Source organism: Odocoileus virginianus, chromosome 34 (genome assembly GCF_023699985.2).
Source record: "Odocoileus virginianus isolate 20LAN1187 ecotype Illinois chromosome 34, Ovbor_1.2, whole genome shotgun sequence".
NCBI classification, from domain to species: Eukaryota; Metazoa; Chordata; class Mammalia; order Artiodactyla; family Cervidae; genus Odocoileus; species Odocoileus virginianus.
In genome coordinates, this window is record NC_069707.1 from 9,705,787 (window position 1) to 9,729,127 (window position 23,341).

The following is a 23,341-nucleotide window of genomic DNA, read 5'->3' on the forward strand; positions in this document are numbered from 1 at the left end:
GGGGATAGAAGTAATTAAAATCCACTGAATTTAGCTATTTCACTGGGGGCAAAATTTAATCTCTCTCAGGTTTGGTTCCGTATGGCCTTCAAAACATTTAAGTCGAAATGAAAATCAGCCAAGGAAAATACAAGTTTTCTCCCATGAAAGTCAGCAAAATACACACTTTCTTAGTATTTTACCACGTGCAAATGAGACTTTTTTTCCTTTCTGCCTAGTCACTGGAGTACTATGTCAGGTATTTGGGTCTCTGTGTCGGTGTTATCAGGATTAATTATCAAAGCTGTGCTTTTGTGAGTCTGGAAGGGAAGGCAGCATCTCCCACAACCAGTGGTGACATTAATATGTAACACAGCAAGTGAGGCTGCTGGCAGATTTCATCTGCGGGCAGATAACTCAGTTTTGGAGAAAATTATAACAGTTACCAGGATGCACAGAGTTCAGTTTTTCTGCCCAAGTATTAGTGGAGTGATTCAGGACCTTAATTTATATTTTTTTACATAAGCTAGGTGACACATTTTGCCTTTGATGAGGCAAGATCATTTAAAAAAAAAAAAAGATTCTGTATAAATGTTCTTTGACAGAAGGGTAAAAGCCATTTTTAATAAGACTCTTTTAAGAACCTAAATCAGGCAGATGGAGGAAACTTAACATATTTGTAGAACACCTTCTACCCGCTCACCTGAAAACATTCCAAAAATTCATCTTCACGCCGCCCCTGACACCCGGGGCTGAGGGGGAGTGTAGGTCTGCAGCCTGACAGAAAACACCAGAGGACGCTGCCGGGAACTCCAGCAGGAGGGCCCGCTGTCTGAGAAGAACAAGTGGGCAAAAGTGAGTATAAAAGCTTGGGTTTAACGTTCTGTGCCAACCTGGGTGGCAGGAATGTGTTTACTTCTATTACTATTGGTCGTCTTCTCCAACTGTCCCTGTCGTCGGGTCTGTTTGCCTCTGCTTCCTACGCTGAGTGAAACCCAAGGGGTGGACAGCCTCACCTGGACCTCCTGGACCCTACTTGGCAGTGACAGACCATCACCGCCATCACTGCTTCCACCTTTGCCTCTCCTATCTTCCTTCAGTCGCAGTGGCCACAGCTAATTAGAGACCCTTCAGCTGGGATAGAGGTTAAAAAACTTAAATTCTAGTAGTAAATCTCATGCAAAGTGAAAAATAAGACCTTGTCAAAAAAAAAAAGAGTTAAAACCCTATGGACCGCCAGGCTCCCTCTGTCCCTGGGATTCTCCAGGCAAGAATACTGGAATGGGTAGCCATTTCCTTCTCCCGAGCATCTTCCTGACCCGGGATCAAACCCGCATCTTCTGCCTTGCAGGCAGATTCTCTACCCTCTGAGCCACTAGGCAAGCCCAAATTCTAGTAGTAAATCTCATACAAAGGTAGAATCAGACCTTGTCAAAAAATAAGTGAGGAAACCCTTCACTCAGCTTGCTCTTAAACCAGCCACGATTCTCTTTTTCATAGACTCTCACAACAAATGATGGTAGTAAAGTATCTGTGAAAACAGCACTTTAGCCAAGTCTTCCAACTCCCTGTTTGAAGGGAGACTTTTCTTCCACACTAAATGAGGAGACAGGCTCCACCATGGTGGCTGAGAATGCAGGGCAGGCGGGATCCCTGTGTCGGCGTTACCAGGATGAATTACCTAAGGCCGTGTTTTTGTGAGTCTAGAAGGAAGCACCCCACAAGCTTTATCCGGGCTCATCCGGAGTTGGAGGCGGGTGGCATGTCGCCCCGTCAGAGCCCAGTTTTCCCTGCGCCTCCGCACGCACCTCGCGCAGAGAGATTCCCATGGCACCTGTCCAGGTGTGACATCTCTGATATGTCTACTAATAACGAGTTGTGGGTAGCGTCCAGAACCTTCACAGGAGAGCATCTGCTTCAACTTCTCAACAGTCCAGGTTATTACCGAAGGAACAGGGAGGGAAAGGCTAGTTAAACAACACAGGGTCAGGGGAGGCCCTGGAGAGACCTTTATATCCCTGAGAGCAAGGCTGGCATTCATCCTTGTGGAGTTTCTTTAGGTTCAGGGTTAAGCCCTTAGTAAACACAGGAAGTGAGGGAAGGAGGAAGTGGGAGAAGGGAAAACAGGCAGGAAGCAAAGAGGAAGGAAGTGGGGGAAAGACAGGGAGGCCGGGAAGACGCAGAGAGAGAAGCGGGGAGGAGGAGGCCTTCCTCACCCGGAAGGGGGCCCATGAGTCCAGGGCCTACACATCCAGCTCCCAAAGAAGCGGACACCTGCCTTCTCATCCACATTCACTCAGCCGCGGACACAAGAAAAGACAAACACTTCAGAAACTGGTGAACACTACTTTCTGAAGTGGATCCTCGGCCCTTGCTGGGGTTTCCAACTCCCAGTCCTAGGACAAGACAGTCCAGAGATGAAAAAGTAAAAAGCAAGATCCTAAGGTCTTCACCAGCTCCGAGTTGCCTAGCAGGAAGGGACAGAGGAAGAAAGGCCTGGAAGCACAAATGTCACTGGGGGTGACCTCGTGTCTAGACTGGCTGGGTAGCACCTGGTCAGGTACCCAGAGGTGTGATTAGGGAGCATTCTCCCTGAAGACAAGCCACATCAAAAGAAAAAAAGATCCCTGCTATTTCTCACTTCACTTTAGAAGTCTCACTCTTCCTGTTCGCTGGCAATGCCGTCTAGAAACAAGGCGCCTTCCTCCTTTCCGGGGTGGAGAATTTTATTTTGCAGCCAGAGCTGGAGGTGAAGTTCTGAGAGTCCTGAGAGCAAGAAGGGCACAGTAACCAACCCACTGTCCACCTCCCCGTGAACCTGATATGCCCCGGGAAGAAGTCCGATAATTCTCCCTAATCTACCCAATTTGTGCCTCTGATGTAAGCTTCGGCAGTTCACCTGACTCTTACGCTAGTCACTAAATCGTTCTGAGCCGCGGGCCATCACACGCTAATTACCCAGCCTGACAAACCCGCGGTCAGCTGGTCTCCCTGGGTTGTGTGTGCCAGAGGTGCGGGGCGTGTTAGACAAGTTCGGGCTGGCAGGTTAATATCAGCCCTTTCGGCATCAGTGTGTGATGCCGCACTCCGTGCCTGGGCTTTAAGGACTGAGATTAAAAACAGTTCTCTCAAATCCACGACAGGCTGACAGTCTTACGGGCCCTGAACTGTCCTGGCCGCGTGCAATGACTATTCTCTGTGGCTCCAAACTTCTAAATCACCTGCTCTTAGTACCCCAGGAACTATGCCGCCCGCTCTGGTCATCGGTCACATCCAGTGGTGGTCAGTGACAGGCAGGCCCGAGGCTGGGTGGCAGCATCCCTAAGCTAAGTGCAGGCAAGGCTTTCCTGGTGGTCCAGTGGTTAAGAACCCGCCTGCCAATGCAGGCGACACGGGTTTGATCCCTGGTCCGGGAAGGTCCCACATGCCTCGGAGTAACTAAGCCCACGTGCCCCAACTACTGAGCCTGCTCGCCCAGACTCATGCTCCGAAACAAGAGAAGTCGCTGCAATGAAAAGCCCGCACGCAGGAACTAGAGAGCAGCTCCCACTCCCTGCAACTAGAGATTATGTTTAGTCGTTCAGTTGTGTCCGACTCTTTGTGACCCCATGGACTGTAGATGGCCGGGCTCCTCTGGCCACGGGATTCTCTAGGCAAGAGTGCTGGAGTGGGTTGCCATGCCCTTCTCCAGGGGATCTTCCCCACCCAGGGATCAAACTCAGGTCTCCCGCATCGCAGGCAGATTCTTTACCATCTGAGCCGCCAGGGAAGCCCTAAGTAAACTAGTGTTGAAATGCTTACTGAATCAACAACACGAAGGCTCTTCAAACACTGCATACAATCGCCCAATAACCAATACATTTAATGAACTGGGTTGTGGAATTACCCATCAGCGCTCTGCTGGAGCTGGCCTGCAGAGTGAGGCCGGTGAGTGTGTGTAACTCCCAAGTTTAATTAACATCAGACTGGTAGCTGAAATCAGCCATGGTGAGAGTATTAATATCACAAGTACCAGTCAGCACTACAGAACAGGGCACTTTTCCATGAGAGAAGAGCATTCACCAGCACAATATATGACCAGCACATCTTGGTCATGTATTCATTTGTTCAACCATACCACTAGAGAAAGCCTGAGCAAAGCAATGAAGACCCAGTGCAGCCAAAAGCAAACAAAAAGAGGAGGCGGCGGGGGGCTCTGAGGGCCCAAGTGTGTCTGGTCTGCCGCAGGAAACATCCCTAAAACCCACCTGGAAACGTCAGGAGCATCCGATAAAGAGGAGGCACCTCCAGTTCGGCAGCAGTGCTGCAGCCGCGGGGCCCCCACAACCCCCCTTCTCCTTCCCCAGACCCTCTTCATTTTATTCCCCCTTGGCCTCGGTCTTCTGACGCCCCGACACCCTCTCCAGCTCCTGGCCTTCCAGGTCCTCCTCCCTCGACTGCTGGAGGAACAAGATGCCGCTGGTAAGCAGAGGAGCACTCACTCCAGCCGGGGGAGTCCTCCCGACCTTGTGGCTGGCAGGTGGTCAAGGCGGGGGAGGGGGGTGGTCCCAGTTTTGGGGGTTCCAAGGACTCTCTTTCTCTGGGTGCTCCGGCCCTAGACCTGCCCCAGAGCAGCCCGGTCCTCCCAGGGAGACTCAGCAGCTTCCCATGCGCCGCACGACAGCCCCAGCCTTTCCTTTCCCGGAACAAGGACCTGTGGACCAGGGGCCTGCGTGGCTGTCACCTCTCCTCACGAGGCACCTGTAAGTTCCTCCAGCGCCTTCTCTTCTGTCTGAAGAGGGCTCGATCTGTCCTCAGCGGCCTGCTCTCCTGCGGCCTGTGCCCTCGGCCCTGGCGAGGCCGTGAGCTCTGCCCCGCGCCCTTTCCCCAGCTGCGAGCGGCTGTTCCGGCCTGGGGGGTCAGCTCCCTCCCCGAGACACTGGGGGGGCTCTGAGTGAGCGTCTCTGCAGCACTGCGACGGGCCAGCGGGCACCTCTGCAGCTGAAACGCCTTTACGGCAAACCTCCTCATACACTTTACAGGGGTCTTCACATCGCACTTGGAGCAGGAAGGGGAGGTCTGAGTCCCTTCGCCCTCCTCTCCCAGGCTCCCCTGGCCTCAAGCCCAAGCCCAGGCCCGCCGCCACTGACAGCCGGGATGACTGTGGGCAAATGGCCCGCGCAGGCCCGCTGTCTCCATCTCTAAAGCGGGTAGAACTCCCCCCCACCTGCCCTGTCCCTGTTGGGAGGGTTAAATGCTTGAGGCGCGATCCAGCCCTGAGCGCCCTGCCTGTGCTGTAGAGGCAGCCAGGGCATCTGTGCTAGTCCTGAGCTCCGCCTCCCCGCTCCCCACGCACCCCACCATCCGCAGGCTCCTCTTGGGGGGCCCGGCCTTCGGAGGCCACACCTGCTGGTGAGCCAGACGCTGTGGGGGATGGTCCCTCTCCACCCCAGTGCACCCGAGCGCTCAGACCACCAGGCATCTAAGCGGGGGACAGGAGATATGGTGCCCCAGATTCACCCCTGTGTGGAAAGGAGGGCTCCTGCCCCGCAGAGCTCTGCGGGCACCCTGGTTCTCAAACCTCCATCAGCCCCGAATGAGAAGCACCTGGATCACCCAGATTGGGTGTCCATGGCCAGTGTGGGGCAGGCCGAGAATCTGCCTTTCCTAACAAGTTCCCGGGGTGGCTGACCCCACTGGTTCGAGGACCAGCTGAGAACCATGGCCCTGTTAGTGTCTGCCTCTGAGGATGGCGCTGGGGACAAAAGGTGTCTGTCACAGGAGAGCATCTTTGCTAAACAACCTTCTCAGGCTTCTGTGAAAGCCACAGTTCCACCCCCGATTCAGCTTTCACCCGACAGAAGAACACCTGTCGCCCGGGGAAGCTACCCTCTGAGACCCACCCTGCATCTCCCCCCATCTCTCGTCACCACTGGTTCCCTTCCCAGGCAGGACCTTGGCTCTGGCCCAGGCAGCTGGCATGGGACGGACACCTCCACTCCCTGCCCCCGGGGACACAGACCACCCACAGATGCAAGAGAGTCGTTCAGAGATGGGTAGTGGGCACCTGGACGTGTCTGACCCGTCTCAGCCCCCAAGCTGTTTCCTGGGGAGGGAGACAAGGTCACAGTAATGTCAGCCTGACCCGAGTCCTTCCCCACAGACCTGGGAGACCAGCCTGGAAGGGGTGGGGGGTGGGGGGTGCTGCAAGCTGGGTGAGGAGGACCCAGGAAGGCGGACTTGGGGAAGGCCTGGCCGAGAGGGAAGTGAGTCTACTTATAAAAGGCCTTGGCTGACCCGAGAAGCTGGGATACCACCTCTAAGCAATGGGGTGTCCATGGGGTTTTTGGAGTTTGGGAGATTCTGAAACTGGCATTTCCTTTCAATCATTCGTTCACGTGAAGCACAATCATTAAGTGCCTGGTAGGTCCTGGGGGACACGACGGTGACTAAAGAGCCCCGCCTTTGAGCACCGCCAGTTTACCTGGGGGGTGGTGGTGGAGGAGAGACCGTGGCCTGACCCAGGGGGGCTCCTGCTCCCCGCTCAGCCCCGGCCCCACCTTGCACTGCCAGGGCCTCGCTTGCACACGCGTGTGGACAACCAGATGACACCTGGCACCCTACTAGCCCCAGGGGTGTGAATACCTGTGGGGCAGGCTTCTCTGGAGAGGACAGACCCAGGGAAAGGCCAGGGCCAAGTGGGCCCCCATCCAAGCCAGGCCCTCCTGGAGCCGAGCACCGAAGTCACCTTCTGCCCTCAGGCTGCGGAGGTCCTTGTTACTGCTGCCAAATGAACACAACTGGGGATGCTCTCCTGTCCCTTCGAGAACTAACACACCCACTGGGACTTTATTTTCTCCACTCAGACAATGAAACTTCTGCCAGGCTGCGTGTTTCCATCTTTGCTTTAGCTGCCAGGATGCTCGGCACTAAGTTTAACCTTGAGTCATAGCAATGTTATCACCTTTTTCCACCTGCATGAGTTTCCAGCTTTCTATTTCCATCTTAGCAACCTTATTGTGCTTCCGTATCTTTTATTGGAAGCAGCCTCGAACTCTTTTCAGAAGCCGACAGGGTGTAAGTTATAAAAATTAATACTGTTGAAATCTTCCCACTGTTGCTTTCTTATTTCTGGACTGTCTGAAGGCCTGACGTGGAGTCTGTGATAAATTCAACACAAGACATCTTGTGCACCGACAAATTCTAAAATTTCTATTTCTGTGAAAGACCCTGGGCTGCTATAATACTGGGCTCACAACTGGGAACTTTTCAAGGGAAACTGGTTTGTAAGCATTGTTACTTCCTGTAGTGACTGCGTGCAGTAGTAACCTCACCCAAATCTGAAATCGGGGGATTATTCTTAGCTAGCAGGAAACATTCCTGTCTTCTCTAGGCCCTTTGCGCTTGAAGTATTAATATCACCCCCTCCCTCAGCCACAGGTTCCTTCCGGCAATGGTTCTCTTTATCTGTCCTGGTTGGGTCTCCTCCTCTCTGTGGCCTCCCCCCATGCCTACCTGGGCTGCCCTGGTGAGACGGGACCGTCCTCATCTTCTGCGGCACATAAGCAAAGCACCTGCCACTTGCAACACTGATCCTAACTGTGGGTCAAAGTTTGAGCTAAGCCTTCTTAAAAATAATCTATAAAACTAAAATTTATAAAGTGCCGGCAAAATCATGAGTCTCACCATGAACAACGTCATCACAACTATTTACATGCAAACATACGTGTCTATTTACACGCAGTTCTGACTGGGTGCTGAGGTTCCTGTGATTTTGAAAATCTGTTTTACCCTCTACAGCACTGATTTTTTTCCCCCAGTGACTGTGGATTACTCTTCTAACTAGATAAAAAGTGGAGCTTTAAAAAAAAAGAATCGAGAATATAAAAGTGTTGCCTGTGAACCTATTCACAGGGCAGCAGTGGAGATGCAGACCCAGAGAACAGACTTAATGGACCAGGGTGGGGGAGAGGAAGGAGGTGGTGAAATGAACGGAGAAGGAGCATGGAAGCCTATACACTACCATACAGAAAACAGACGCCAGTGGGAATTTTCTGTGTGACTGGGAACTTAAACCAAGGCTCTGCAACAACCTAGAGGCATGGGAATGGGCGGGAGGTGGGAGGGAGGGGACATGTACACACCTATGGCTAATTCATGTTGATGTCTGGCAGAAATCAATATTGTAAAGCAATCATAAATCAATTAAAAATAAATAGGTTGATCAACCCCCCCCCCCCCGAAAGTCCTCCAGTCCAGTTTCCAGGAGGGGAAGCAGAAATGCCCTGATGCCCTTTCTAGAATCAGAGCCCCCACCTCCCACAGCCAGTCTTCAGGCCCAGCTTCTGCCGGCAGCACCTTTCAGATTAGATCAGATCATCAGATCTCCCCACATCCTGTCTGCCTCTTCAGTGCAGCCCAGGCTCCCTCCTGCCTGCCGCGATATGCCTGCCCCATGTGGATGAATCACCTACAACCCCTGCCCCCAAGGTATATCCAAGTCCTAACCCCATACCCACGAAGGTGACTTTATTTGGAAACAGAGACTTTGTAGGTATAATCAAATATGACTGGTGTCCTTATAAGAGAGAAGCAGGGACACAGACATGTGGGGAAATGGCCATGTGACCAGCTTGGGGGGGCGGGGGAGGCGGCAAGGCAGAGACTGGAGCCATGCCTCTACAAGTCAGGACGCCAAAGATTTCGGGGAACCCCAGAGTCTATGAGACATTCTCCCCTGAAGCCTTCAGAAGGAGCCAAGTGACCCTCGGGACACCTGGATTTTGAACTTCTGGCCTCCAGAATAAATTTCCTCTGAGAGAGTCAATTTCCTTTGTCCGAAGCTGACGCCGGAAACGGATACAAGGCCTGTAGGTTCCGCACTGACATGCGTCCCATAACCTAAAGCCCCATGTGCTACTGGCCCCATCCCACCGGGCTTGTGGCCTGACTGGCCGCATCTCAGGATGCGCTGGCTCCTAGGGGAGCCGGGCGGCCGTCTGCTCCTCTGCCTCCCACGCCCTCCCTGCACCCAGCAAGCTGCACATGCTGGACAAACGTCCCCGTCTCTGGACATCTCAGCCTCTCCCGCTCTCCCCGAGGCACCACAAGGGCCATTCCTTCAAAGACCCGCCTACACCCCCGTTCCCAGTCTTGCCGCGTTTGCGTTTTCAGCGACTCCGCGGAGCGCAGACTGCAGGCTGGATGGGACCGTGGAGGGTGGGCACCACCCCCGACGCCCCGACCTGAGGCTGCACTTCACGCTTCTTCCAGCAGAGGGCGGCCGAGCCCCGGCCCTGCCGCCGCCGCCGCACGTCGAGGTCTGCGGGCGCGGGGACCAGCCGCGTGGACAGCTCGGCGCCGTCGGGGGCCCGGCCCGCGCAGGGTGGGGCGGCGGAGCTGAGACCCTCATCTCCGGACACGGTGACCAGGGCTTGGGCTCGTTCTACCTGGGCGGCGGGCACCAGCCCACCTTGTGTCCCTGGGCCTCCCTCGCTTGCTCAGTCCCCAGTCGCTGCTTCCTCCTCCCCTTCTGCCTCCACTCCCCGACCGTGGGCCATCGGGGCTCCGGGACCCAGGCAGCCCGGCTCAGACCCGCGTCCTAGATGCAAGGCCAGAGTCACGTGGTCACACGCCTCTCCACCCGCACCCCATCCCCACCCCACGCAGCCTAAAGTCCCCGAAGGCATGTTCCTCAAAGTCGTGTAAGGTCTGTGTTCCCAGGACCAGGCCTCCAGCTGCACCAAAACCCGTGCACCCCAGCGCGCTCCCATTCCTTATCTGCAGGCTCCCTCTGTATCCGTCACCCCTCAAGGCCCCCGGGCACCCGCTCATCCCCACTGTGGATGCCCCTACCCTCCCTCCTCAAAAAAAAAGTCTCAATGACCCAGATAACCACAATGGTGTGATCACCCTCCTAGAATCAGACATTCCAGGTTGTGAAATCAAGTGGGCTTTAGGAAGCATCACTAGGAACAAAGCTAGTAGAGGTGATGGAATTCCAGCTAAGCTATTTCAAATCCTGAAAGATGATGCTCTGAAAGTGCTATACTCAGTATGCCAGCAAATTTGGAAAACTCAGCAGTGGCCACAGGACTGGAAAAGGTGTTTTCATTCCAATCACAAAGAAGGGCAATGCCACAGAATGTTCAAACTGCTATACAATTGAGCTCATTTCACATGCTAGTAAGGTAATGCTCAAAATCCTTCAAGCTAGGCTTCAACAGCACATAAACCAAGAAATTCCAATTGTACAAGCTGGATTTAGAAAACTCAGAGGAATCGGGGATCAAATTGCCAACATCTGCTGGATCACAGAAAAAGCAAAGGAATTCCAGAAAAACATCTACTTCTGCTTCACTGACTACACTAAAGCCTTTGATTGTATGGATCACAACAAACTGTGGAAAATTCTTAAAGAGATGGGAATACCAGACCACCTTACCTGCCTCCTGAGAAATCTGTATGCAGGTCAAGAAGCAACAGTTAGAACCTGACATGGAACAAAACTGGGAAAGAAGTACGTCAAGGCTGTATATTGTCACCCTGCTTATTTAACTTCTATGCAGAGTACATCATGAGAAACACTGGGCTGGAAGAAGCACAAACTGAAATCAAAACTGCTGGGAGAAATATCAATAACTTCAGATAGCAGATGACACCACCCCTATGGCAGAAAGTGAAGAGGAACTAAACAGCCTCTTGATAAAAGTTAAAGAGGAGAGTGGAAAAGTCAGTTTAAAACTCAGCATTCAAAAATGAAGATCATGGCATGCAGTCTCATCACTTCGTGGCAAACAGATGGTGGAAAAATGGAAACAGTGACAGATTTTATTTTCTTGGGCTCAAAAATCACTGTGGATGGTGACTGCAGCCATGAAATTAAGACACTTGCTCCTTGGAAGAAAAGCTATGACAAACCTAGACAGCATATTAAAAAGCAGAGACATCACTTTGCTGACAAAGGTCTGTCTAGTTAAAGCTATGGTTTTTCCAGTAGTTGTGTATGGATATGAGAGTTGGACTGTAAAGAAGGCTGAACACTGAAGAACTGATGCTTTAGAACTGTGGTATTGGAGAAGACTCTTGAGAGTCCCTTGGACTGCAAGGCGATCAAACCAGTCAATTCTAAAGGACTGGAAGGACTATTCCTAAATATTCATTGGATGGACTGATGCTGAAGCTCCAATACTTTGGCCACCTGATGCAAAGAGCCAACTCACTGGAAAAGACCCCGATGCTTGGAAAGATTGAGGGCAGTAGGAGAAGGGGGCAACAGAGGACTAGATGGTTGGATGGCATCATTGACTCAATGAACGTGAGTTAGAGCAAACTCTGGGAGACAGTGAAGGACAGGGAAGTTTGGTGTGTTGCAGTCCATGGGGTCGCAGAGTCAGACACAACTGAGTGACTTAACTACCCTCCCCACTCCCATCACCGGAGTCACAGCTGAAGTTGGCACACCTGCCCAGTCACTGCCTCTTTGAGATCCCAGCAGTGTGTCTGGCAGTTTGGGTTTGATGTTACTTTGCCCAAGTGTTTGCCTTTTATCTACTTTTTTGAGTGACTTTTCCCCCCCTTGCTTCCAGTAACTACAATGTTCAAGGCAGAAAACAGAGAAGCAAATAAGTGAACACCTGAAATCCCGGCCTCTGTCAGTAACCATGTTAACATCTCGGTGTGGGTACCGTCACTGTGCCCTGTGTGTGTAGATATGTGTTGTTTTTCCCAAACAGGGATCACACCCTCTCGGGACCTCTGTAACCTGCTCTTCCACTCGACGACCCTCAGAGCATCTCACCACGAAGGCTGCAGCTGAAAATGCAGCCGGGAGCCCCCAGGCCAGCGAGGGGTCCTTCTGGGAACCTCCGGGGAACGGGAGTGGCCCAGGGCACCTGTCCCCCAGACTGGCACTGCCCAGTCCCGGGGTGGGTAAGGTTTCTACTCGGCTGCAGCTGCCTGGGGTCTGGTTCCACGAAGGGCCTCCCCTGCCTGCCCCCTTTTCTTCAGCCCTGCCTACCTTTGAGTAGAAACACTTCTGCCCTTCTCTCTCCTGTGACTAAGTTGGAGAAACAAAATGAATCTGTATCCACACACGAGAAAAACCACCATTCTCCTTTCTGCATCCAGGCTGGAAGGCTGGGCCTCTAGAACAGTGGTTTTCCACGTGGGGAGGGGTGGGCGGAGGCGATCCTGACCCCAGGGACCTTTGGCAACGTCTGGAGACACCTCTGCCCTGACTTGGAGCCGCTACTGGCACCTAGGGGACAGAGGCCAGAGATGCTGCTGAGCAGCCTGCGTGCACAGGACAGACCCAGACGGGAAGGGTTAGCCACCCCCGAGGCCACCGGGACCAAGCCCTGGACTCCTGCTCCCGGCCCTCAACACCCTCCTCGGGGCCCAGGAGCCTGGCGGCCGTGACTGGCCTGCAGCCCCACCCGAGGGGCCACGGCCGTGACTGGTCAGTGCTCGGCCTGTCCGTTCAGCCAGGACATGAAAGGGCTGGTGACAAAGAAAGGCTGAACGGCAAGTCTGCTGAGTGAGGGGACGGGGCAGAGGTGGGGTGGGGTGGGAGCTAACTTGGTAGCTGGCAGGCCCTGTTTTTCCCACTGTCAGGGATTCAGATGTTTCCTGAGCTGATGGGAGGAATTCACTTTCAAGGTGATCGGGGGCCACCTGCAATTCACCCCTTCTGACTGCAGATTCCCAGGGCGTTAGAGCCCCAGGGAGCCTGTCATCGTTCAGCCACTAGGTCGTGTCCGACTCTTGGTGAATCTATGGATGGCGGCACACCAGGTCTCCCTGTCCCTTACTATCTCCTGGAGTTTGCCCAATTTCATGTCCACTGAATCAGACATCCAACCATCTAGTCCTCTGTTGCCCCCTTCTCCTCCTGCCCTCAATCTTTCCCAGCATCAGGGTCTTTTCCAATGAGTCGGCTCTTTGCATCAGGTGGCCAAATTGGAGCTTCAGCCTCAGTCCTTCCAATGAATATTCAGGACTGATTTCCTTTAGGATAGACTGGTTGGATCTCCTTGCTGTCCAAGGGACTCGTAAGAGTCTTCTCCAGCACCACAGTTCAAAGGCGCTCAGCCTTCTGTATGGTCCAGCTCTCACATCCGTACACGACTGCTAGATGAACCATCGTTTTGACGAGACAGACCTTTGTCATCAAAATGATGTCTAATCTGACCGCCTCATTTTCCAGGTGGGATGCGGCCCCCTCTGAGCTGTGCCCACAGCCTGGTGCCCTGGTTTCTAAACTTACGGAGGGCAGCTTCTCCCTGCCAGGCCCCACCCATCTCGGGCTCTTTCACTGCATCCCTCTCGAGCCAGGGACAGAGGACTTACCCGCCTCGCAGGTGAGGACACAGAGGCTCTGACTCCAGGTGACTCACCTGAAGCCCCACGGCAGGAGGGGAGGAGGACTTTGACCCAGGTTTCTCTCGGCCTAAAGCAGATCAGGCCATGGGCTCTCAAACTTGACTGCTCGTGCAGTCACTGGGGCATCTGAATGTGTTGTTGGCCAGGTCACCCCCCAAATCCTGATGCAGTTGGTCTGGGGGTTGTGTGGGCACCGAGACATTCAAATGCTCCCCAGGAGCATCCCCCACACATTAGTTAAGAGAGCCTCGGGCCACATGCTTGGACCCACACCCAGCCGCCCAGGTTAATGTCAGGGTGTGATGGCGTGGGGCAGGGGAGGAGCTGATGCAAGAAATCGTGAGATCTTTGAATGTCTTCTTGGGAAAAGCCCATATTTGGGGTCTGGAACTCTCAGGGTTGGCTTCAAATGGGCTTACTTGCCCGTTGAATGCTGAGGTCGAGGTCAATTTTCGGCCTGTATTTTCTGGCTGCTTCTTTCTCCCTGGATGTTTGGAGAATCGAAAGAACAGCTGAATCTGTACCTGCAGTCCGCAGGGCGAGGCTTGCCAGCCAGCCCAGATCTACGAGGGCTCTGGGAGGGAGCAGGCCGAGGAGATACCACCCGAGGTTTCAGGGCATCAAGGGGGCCACTCCCAGGGATAGCTGCATTAGCAGAGACTCTGGAAAATGGAAAATCCTTCCAACTAACATGTCAGAAGGCAGCGTTCTGGACACCAAGAGGCCAGAGGGGCCATGACGGGTGAGGGCAGTAGCTGCTGCTTCACCCTGACCCCAGTCCTCCCCAGACTTCATCCAAACTTATCTGTTCACTTCTTTTTAAAAAACAAGTCTCAGGTCTGAGACAAGGAACAAACATGACATCAAGCTGTAAGCGGTCCCTTCTTTCTTGGAGCTGGACATAGGATCTGCACTTCTGTTACAGAGCACTTGGCACGTAGACTCTCACGAAATCCTCCCAGTGATCCCGCCAAGCACGTGTGATGATCGGCATCTTGCAGACGAGGCTGCTAGGACTGCGGGGGCCTCAGCCAGAGCTGGTGGGCAGCAAGCAGGCTACTGACTCGGGTCCTGGCCTCCCCTGGCCTCAGCGGGCGGCCTCCTTCCCGGGGGTCTTGGTTGTGTCTGGAGACAGGTGCGGGCTGTACCACCGCACCCCCACTGCCCCTCGAGCTCCTCAGCCCCCTCACAGCCCCCTGTCCTGGAGCCAGGACGCCTCTTTGTCCCTGGGCCTCTCTGCCCTGCTCCAAGGTCATCTCAGTCACCTTTGACCTCCCTGTTTCAGCTGTTCTTGAATTGCTGGGCCAGCACCCCCGCCGCCCCCCACCTAGGGCAGGTGATGTTTCTTTTACCTTGAAATTTAGTATTTCCTATGTACGTGCCCCCCGCCCCCCATCCACATCTCTGGGCCGATCACATCACAACACTACTTTTCTCAGCTGGTCAAATGACCTTGGTGCGTCTTCAGCTCTCCATCGTATTTTAGTTTTATTCACATTCTTCAAGCCCTGCACAGGGCAGGACTTTCTACATAGAAAGGGCTGATGCATCCCACAGGTGTTTGTGTGTGTGTGGTATAAGCGCATATGTGTGGTGTGTGTGCGTGCACATGCCTTTTCACCTACTGGACTGAGTCTCAAGTGTAGTTCTTGAACTGTAGCGACCGTGGCATCACTGGAAACCAGTGAGAAGTACCCATAACCGAGCTGCACCCCAGCCTGCTGGCTGGGAGACTCAGAGTCTACATCTGAACAAGCCCTCTGGGTGGGTCTCTTGCTTGATAAGGTCTGAGAACCACTTATCTTCACAATCACTCAGAAACTTATGATTTGCTCTGTTAAGATGGAAACATGAACAATAAAAGCTTTGACACTGTCGCAGAGGGCTCAGCAGGCTTTCTTTTTTCAAATTTAACTGATAAGACATGTTTATGCGTGTGCGTGCATGCACACACACACGCCCATGCACACTCATTTTCCAACCTTATCGTTTTGGCCAAGAGGTTTTGTTCTGGTTTCTCATGGTTTGGAAAAACCCGAACAAACCTCTTGGCCAGCCAATGTTTTTAGAGCCCTCCCCTTGGCAGCTGGCTCTTAGTCCTGAGGACATTCAGTCACTGAGAAAAGCAGGTCTGGGCCTTGTTATTTCACACTAACATAATTCAAAGATAATGGCTGAAGAAAGCAAATAATTAAGCCATGGGAATAAAGCTGCGATGGTGGAATTTTAGGCCTCTGGGCAAGGGGGTGGTAGTGATGGTGGAGGTGATGGGGACAGTGGTGACCGTAGCTACACTGGAGGTGAAGGTGGTACTGGTTTTGATGGTGGAGGCGATGGAGGTGGTGATGTTAGTGTCCTTGGGTTGGAGGGATGGGTGCTGCCCTTACTTCCAGTCTCTCAGATCATATTACCTGCCGCCCCTACTCCTCACCCCAGAAGTCTGCCCTGCGTGTGCGGTGCTGTGCACCATGGTGTGTATGCTTAGACTCGTGTGAGCACGTGTCTGGCCACTCTGGCCTCAGTGCCTCCAAAGTTTACAAAACCCCTGAAGCTTTTAAAATAAAAAACAAGGGTTAAACCACTCGCATCCTCCAAATTAAAAAGAGTAAATGAACCACCCAGCTGCAGTTACAGGCAATTAATGGGACTCAGAGAGGGCTTCGCTGCAAGATAATGGAAAAGCTGATTATAAACGAGCCAGGAGGAGGAGGGAGGTCAGAGCGGTCCCCAAGCTCCGGAGGAGTGGCCGGTGCTCGGTTCGCCCTAGGCCTCCTTCCACACTGGCCTCCACGCCCGGCTGCCCACCCGGGGCCCAACTGGGGCGGCTGGGGTTGAGGTCGGGGAGGGCTGGGGCCTGGCCTATTTGCGCAGCCCCGGCAGCCTCAGAAAGAGAAGGCGACTGTAAATAAACGCGGAGAAGGGCAAGGAATCGAGGGCAGGAAGGGAGACAGCAGGAGGGAGGCTCCCTGGGAGAGCAGCCTGGAAGCAGTACTCCTGACCTAGAAAGACGGCGGCGGCGGAAGCAGGGAGTCTACACAGCACGTGCGGGTCAGGAGGCAGCGAGGGGCCCCTTCCCCCTCCGCCCCGAGGAATCTCAGCACCCCATCTGCAGACCGCCTGCGGTCCCGAAGCCCGCTCACCCCCACTAACCCCTTGCAACTTCACATTCTAATTTCATTCTTGTCTTGATTTTTTTAAAAATCATTTTTCTGGGTCTTTTCCATATCTAGATGAAATGCTGATGTTTGCTTTCTTATATCCTGCCACAGTTCTTTTCTAAAAACAAGTGGGAGTGTGCATGCACAGATGCACACCAGCCTGCCACACGTCACACCCTGAGCTCCTGTTGGGAGGTGACCAAGTTCACCAGGCAAGCGGGGGTTCCAGCTGTGAGCTAGAACAGTCTTCAAGCACAGGCTTTCTTCTTCAGAACCTGCAGTTGTGGTTGTGCCCGCTCTCGCGAGACCTGCCCTGTGGTCAAAGGGAACCTGCAGTTTCTGTGTCCAGCCTATGGACCTCCGGCTGTTGGGTCGGCTTGGAGGCAGCTTCCTGTTTGCATGGGTTCTGCAGACACGCGAGGGGTCCACCCTGTTCTTCAGACAGTTGGGCTGCAGGAGCCCCCCTCCCTCCAAAGCCTGGGGGAGGCCTTCTGGGCTCCCTGAGTGAGTCAAAGTCACTCAGTTGTGTCTGATTTTTTGCAACTCCATGGATTGTTACAGTCCACGGAATTCTCCAGGACAGAATACTAGAGTGGGTAGCCTTTCCCTTCTCCAGGGGATCTTGCCAACCCAGGGATCGAACCCAGGTCTCCGGCATTGCAGACAGATTCTTTACCAGCTGAGCCAGCAGGGAAGCCCAAGAATACTGGGGTGGGTAGCCGAGCCCTTCTCCAGGGGATCTTCCCGACCCAGGGATCAAACCGGGCTCTCCTGCATTGCAGGCGGGTTCTTTACCAGCTGAGCTACCAGGGAAGCCCCCTGGGCTCCCAAGGGGTACCCCATCCTCCGGAGGACAACCATGTCCTCTACAGACCTAGTCTCATCACGCTGGACTTAATGAGCCACTGGCCGCTGCGGTCTTCGGTAGCACATGTGGCTGAGTGGGGAGTGAGTCTGGAACTCACGTCCACAGCTGGAAAGTGACAGCGGGGCCTGAGAGCGAATCCGGGCGCCCTCCCTGGCGGTGTGCCCGACTTGGCCTCTCTGCCTCAGTCCTCACCTGCGGGGATGGTAATAAGCCTCCCTCATCAGGTCAATATATTTAGAGATCAGAGATTTCAGCGTGTGGTTCAGCACCAGGCACAACTCAGATTGCCACGTGACCATTTTTCACTGTCTCCCAGGGCAGCACTCAGGCACTGGCCTAACAGTCTGTTGGGGATGGTGCACCGCTGTACTTAGAGCGACATTCGAAGCGCTGCTCTTACTGTTGCTCAGTCGCTCAGTCGTGTCTGACGCTTTGCGACCCCACGGACTGCAGCATGCCGGGCTTCCCCGTCCTTTACCATCTCCTGGAGTCTACTCAGACTCATGTCCGTTGAGTTGATGATGCCATCCAACCATCTCATCCTCGGTTGCCCCCTTCTCCTCCTGCCCTCAATCTTTCCCAGCACCAGGGTCTTTTCCAATGAATTGGCTCTTCGCATCAGGTGGCCAAAGTACTGGAACTTTAGTTTCAAGCATCAGTCCTTCCAATGAATAATCAGGGTTGAGTTCCTTTAGGATTGACTAGTTGGATCTCCTTGTTGTCCAAGGGACTCTTGAGTCTTCTCCAACACCACAGTTTGAAAGCATCAGTTCTTCGGCCCTCAGCTTTCTTTACAGTTCGATTCTCACATCCATACATGACCACTGGAAAAACCACAGCTTTGACTATATGGACCTCTGTTGGCTGTGATATCTCTGCTTCATATACTGTCTGGGTTTGTCAAAGCTTTTCTTCCAAGGAGCAAGCGTCTTTTATGGCTGCTGTCACCCTCTGCAATGATTGTGGGGCCCAAGAAAATAAAGTCTGTCACTGTTTCCATTGTTTCCCCATCTATTTGCCATGAAGTGATGGGACAGGATGCCATGATCTTAGTTTTTGAATGTTGAGTTTTAAACCAGCTTTTCACTCTCCTCTTCCACCTTCCTCAAGAGGCTCTTTAGCTCCTCTTCCTTTTCTACCGTTAGGGTGGTGTCCTCTGCATATCTGAGGCAAAGCCTGGTTCAGGATGTCTGTCCTTGATGACTGCACCTCCGCCCTCCAGGTCCCAGAGGCTCTCCGCCTGCAGCCGTGCCTGCTTTCACACACACCCCATAACCCGTCCCCCAGGGCCACCACACTCTCCCCCCAGGGGGGACCACGCTACCACTGTCTCAAAGACTGATGCCAAATGGACCTCAGACAGGGAAACCAAGGCCTTGGCTTCTGTTAGGAACTTTTCGAAGCCTCCATTTATTTATGTACTCATTCATTCATCCCTGTGCCAAGGTTCCCTGCAGTGTACAGATGTCCCAGCTGAAGCCACCCCTCACCTTTCCTTCTGTCCTGAGGAGACCCCATGCTGGCAGTCCTGACTGCTCCATGCAGAAGTCAAGACGGGTTCCTGGCTCCCCCTTGCACCTGGATGGAGGCTTCATCCATCAGACCGGACCGGGCAGGGCCTCGGCCCAGAGCTGAGTGATGTGTGGGAGCTGGCTCAGTAGGGTGGGTGAGGGCTTCAATTTTGCTGGCGCCCAAGAGGCAAACGCACCTGGTTTCAGGTGATGACTGCTGGGTGGGGGAGAGGGGCCATCATGGAGCCAGGTTCCCCACAGCAGGGCATGGTGGGCTTTGAGGCGCCGATCCTAGAAGACCAGCCTGCGTCCGTTTCTGCAGCCTCTTGCTGTTTCTGTGTTCACACCTCTGTCCACCCTCCCGGCCTAAACCAGTTGCGTGTGTTCTGTGCTCACAACCAGCACGGCTGCCAGGCGGCCACTGCCCTTCTTGAACGTCCATGGAGCGCCTGCCTAGTGCAGGACTGTGCTTTCCTGCCGCTGAGCACTCACTGCACCCCCGTGGGAGGACAGGCGATGGCGGAGGACCGTGCGGCCTCGGGTCACCCTCAGCTCAGAGTGTCTGGGACCAGGGCCAGGCCTCCTCAGAGGAGACAGTGACTTTTCATTGTCTCAAATCAAGAATCAGTTCCAGACCTTTTTCTAGAAGAGATGGAACCCTGAGCTGGGCGCTGCAGCTCACCCAGGACCTCAAGGTGTCTCTTAGGCCACTTGGGGTGAGCAGGCAGGCCCGGGCTGGCCGTATTCACCGCCTCCCTCTGAGCCTGGGGCTGCGGGTCTGGGGAGGAGGGCGCACCCACTCGGGTGCCCACCACTGCCCTGGGAGCCCCTTGGAGTCGGGGGCTGAAACCTCTCCCAGCTGCCTGCAGAACCTCGCAGCTGCTGAGAGGAACACTGCCTTATACTCTGTGTGTGTGTGTGTGTGTGTGTGTGTGTGTATGGATGGATACAGGTTGTGTGTGTGCATGTATGTGTGTACATGTGTGTGAGGGTATATGCGTACATGTGTGGGTGGGTGTGTATAAGGGTATATATATGTGTGTGTGTATGGATACAGGTTGTGTGTGTATGGATACAGGTTGTGTGTGTGTATAACGGTATATGTGTGGGTGTGTGTATATATGTATGGATACAGGTTATGTGTGTATGTGTGTGTGTATGAGGGTATGTGAGTATACGTATGGGTGTGTGTATGTATATGCACATATGGATATGTGTGTATGTGTACGGTCTGCATGTGTAGATGTATGTGTCTCTGTATACATATGTATATGTGTATATATCTATGGATACAGGCCTTGTTGTGTGTGTGTACACATGTGTAGCTGTGGGTGTGTGTATAAGGGTATGTGTGTATATATATGGATGTGTGCATGCATATGCATATATGGGTATGTGTGTATATGTACAGGTCTATACGTGTAGATATGTATCTCTCTATGTACATGTGTGGACGTGTAGGTGTGTCTGTGCATCTGTGTAGGTGTGTGTGTGTAGGTTGTAACTGTGTGTGTGTGCAGGTGTGTGTAAGGGGTGCATGTGTGTGTAGGGGTGTGTGTGTGTGTAGGTTGTAACTGTGTGTGTGTGCAGGTGTGTGTGTGTGTAGGGGTGTGAGTGTGTAGTGTGTGTGTGTAGGTTGTAACTGTGTGTGTGTGAAGGGGCATGTGTGTGTAGGGGTGTATGTGTGTGTGTGTGTAGGGGTGTATGTGTGTGTGTAGTGTGTGACTGTAAGTACGTAACTGTGTGTGTGTGAAGGGGCATGTGTGTGTAGGGGTGTGTGAGTGTGTAGTGTGTGACTGTAAGTATGTAACTGTGTGTGTGTGCAGGTGTGTGTGTGTGTAGGGGTGTGTGTGTGTAGTGTGTGTGTAGGTTGTAACTGTGTGTGTGTGAAGGGGCATGTGTGTGCAGGTGTGTGTGGGGGGGGGTGGGTGTGTGCAGTGTGTGACTGTAAGTATGTAACTGTGTGTGTGAAGGGGCATGTGTGTGCAGGTGTGTGTGTGTAGGGGTGTGTGTGTGGTGTGTGTGTGTGTAGGGGGGTGTGTGTGGTGTGTGTGACTGTAAGTATGTAACTGTGTGTGTGCAGGTGTATGTGTGTAGGGGTGTGTGTGTAGTGTGTGAGTGTAACTATGTAACTGTGTGTGTGTGCAGGTGTGTGTGTGTGTGTAGGTTGTAACTGTGTGTGTGCGAAGGGGCAGGTGTGTGTGTGTAAGGGTGTGTGTTTAAGGTGCTCTTCTACCAGGCACAGTCCCTTATTTCAGTTCCTAATTTTATTAAATCATCAGAGCCCTTCACTGACTGCAGAATAGTCAATTAATCGCGTCTCCGCAGAAGCCAGTGCTGGGCCCACCAAGGGAACGGCTGTGCCCGCGTGCTCTCCTTCAGATGACCCCCGGTCCAAATCAAAGCCACAGAGCAGTTGACTCTTTCTGCGAGCAGCACTTTCTAACTCCCACGGCCACCACGCTCAGGCCGCAAACGGAATCTAAGTTCTGGGACTGACAGCTGCTTTATGCTCTTCGGTCACTGGCTCAGCACGTGTGCATGGAGTGCTCGCTCTGTACCAGGCGCCGTCTGAACTCTGCGGACCCTGGAGTGTATCGGGGGCGGGGACAGGCGGTGGTGGAAAATGAGCATGCGGGTGGGGTGTGGGGGGGTCCCTCTGAGAAGGCAGAGGCCCGGCTCAGAGCTGGGGAAACTGCCACGGCCCCCAGGGAAGGAAGAGGCAGCGCGGGTGTTACCAGGACCAGGAGGGCTGGAGAGTGGCAGGAGGATGTGAGGATTGGACGTGATTTGCATGGGCCAGTGCAGAATGAAGACGTGGGCCTCGTTCACAAAGTACTCAGAATTTCCAGACAGCGACCACAGAGGAGGAAGCAAGGGGAACTCTGATGTGGTGCCTGTGAAGCCAGTTCCACGGGGGCTGCACTTGCTGCCGCCACCCAGCATCACAAGAGATGGTCCCGCATACCCCAGACCCCCGGGAAGAGATCCAAACTCAAAATTCAAAGTTCGGTCTCTACTGAGCATGCATCCAACCTCAAAATTTAAAGTACGGTCTCTACTGAGCATGCATCACCTTCATGCTATCATAAACTTGAAAAATCCTCAGTTCAACCACCCTAAGTCGGGGACCGCCTGTACCTGCAATGGAGGCTGCAAGAGGGACCAGGGTCCTGGGGGGTCTGCAGGGGGGGGCGCCCAGGAGGCTGGGCTGGCCTGGGGATGTAGAAGGGGAGATGTGGGAAGGGGGTGGGCCTTAGAGAGCTGATGGGCTGGGCTGTGGGCAGTGAGGGAACAAAAGTGCTGGAGTTCTGCCTGATGTTTGTGTTTGGAGAGGCTGTTAGTGACCCTGCGGGAGTGTGGACAGCGGGGCAGATGCGCCTTTCTGAGCAGATGCCCTTCTGTCCCCTCACGCAGGTCCGAGCCCAGCTCGCGGCCAGCGACAGCGCTTGCTTGAGACGCCTCGCAGTCGGAGGCCGTGCTGCCAGATGCTAAATCTGCCCCCTAAGAAATCTGAAGACAAAATGTGCAGCAGCCGCTGTCCAAAACCAACATGTACAAAACGGCACAGGGCCCGTCTGAGCAGCAGGTGTCGCAGCGGTAAACACAGAGCCAAACGTGTTGGCCTTGGCAAGCGCTCGTGTGCGTCTCGTCCTGGAAATGGAGTTTCTGGAAACTGGAACCTGGGAACCGACAGCTCAGCAAAGCTGCCCTCACTGGCTGTTGCCCAGAGTGCTGCTAGGAGGGCCAAGGTGACCGCTGCCCAAGTGCTGGCACGTGCAGGGGATGTTCAAATGTCCTGGGGCCGTTCCTGCGTGGCCTGACGCATGCTTCCCACAGCCTGTGAAGTCAGTGGGGTTATCTGTGATTTTCAGGTGCTGACAAGGTGGCTCAGGGAAGCTGAGTGATTTGCTCAGGATCACACAATTAAATGAAGCCCAAATTTAAAAACCAGGGGGGACAGACCCTGTGAGTGGCCAGCCCCTTTTTCTGGGCGAATGGTACCTGATTCTTATGGCAACTGGCCAGCCTGGGAGATGCACTCTTGACAGGTCTTGGCCAGTCACAGGCATTCTGTTCCCCTTTGTCACTGTTGGGACAGGGTAAGCACAGGACCTACTGTGGCCAATGAGATGGAAAAGAAAGTGGTAGGAGCAGGAACTTCCGGTCAAGACTTTTCCTGATAGAAAGGAGAGAACAGTTAAAGGGCAGGTCCCCTTGGCATCCTCCACCTCTCCTGCCTGCCTGTGGACATGTTGTGAGAGGGTAAGGTGTCTGCCTGGGGCAGCCTTTTTGGATGCAAGAGGTGAAAAGGATAAAGCCAACTAGCTCAAGATGCACTGGAAGCTGGCACGTGCCCAGGGCCAGGATGATACGGCTGGGCTGTCCAACCACTCTGAGGATCTCCTGCCTCCAGACTTCTTGTTGAGTGAGCAGCAAATGTCCGGATGGTGGAAACCACT

The 23,341-nt window shown here is 53.7% G+C and overlaps 1 long non-coding RNA gene across 1 annotated transcript in view; it reads right to left on the minus strand.

Moving 5' to 3' along the window:
* Positions 1-688: 688 nt before the first annotated feature.
* The window catches only part of LOC139033027 (uncharacterized), a 65,672-nt gene continuing 43,019 nt past the window's right edge, over positions 689-23,341 (minus strand). Inside the window, exon 3 of the long non-coding RNA XR_011485649.1 lies at positions 689-811. This is a non-coding gene — a long non-coding RNA (uncharacterized lncRNA). The remainder of the gene's footprint in view (positions 812-23,341) is intronic.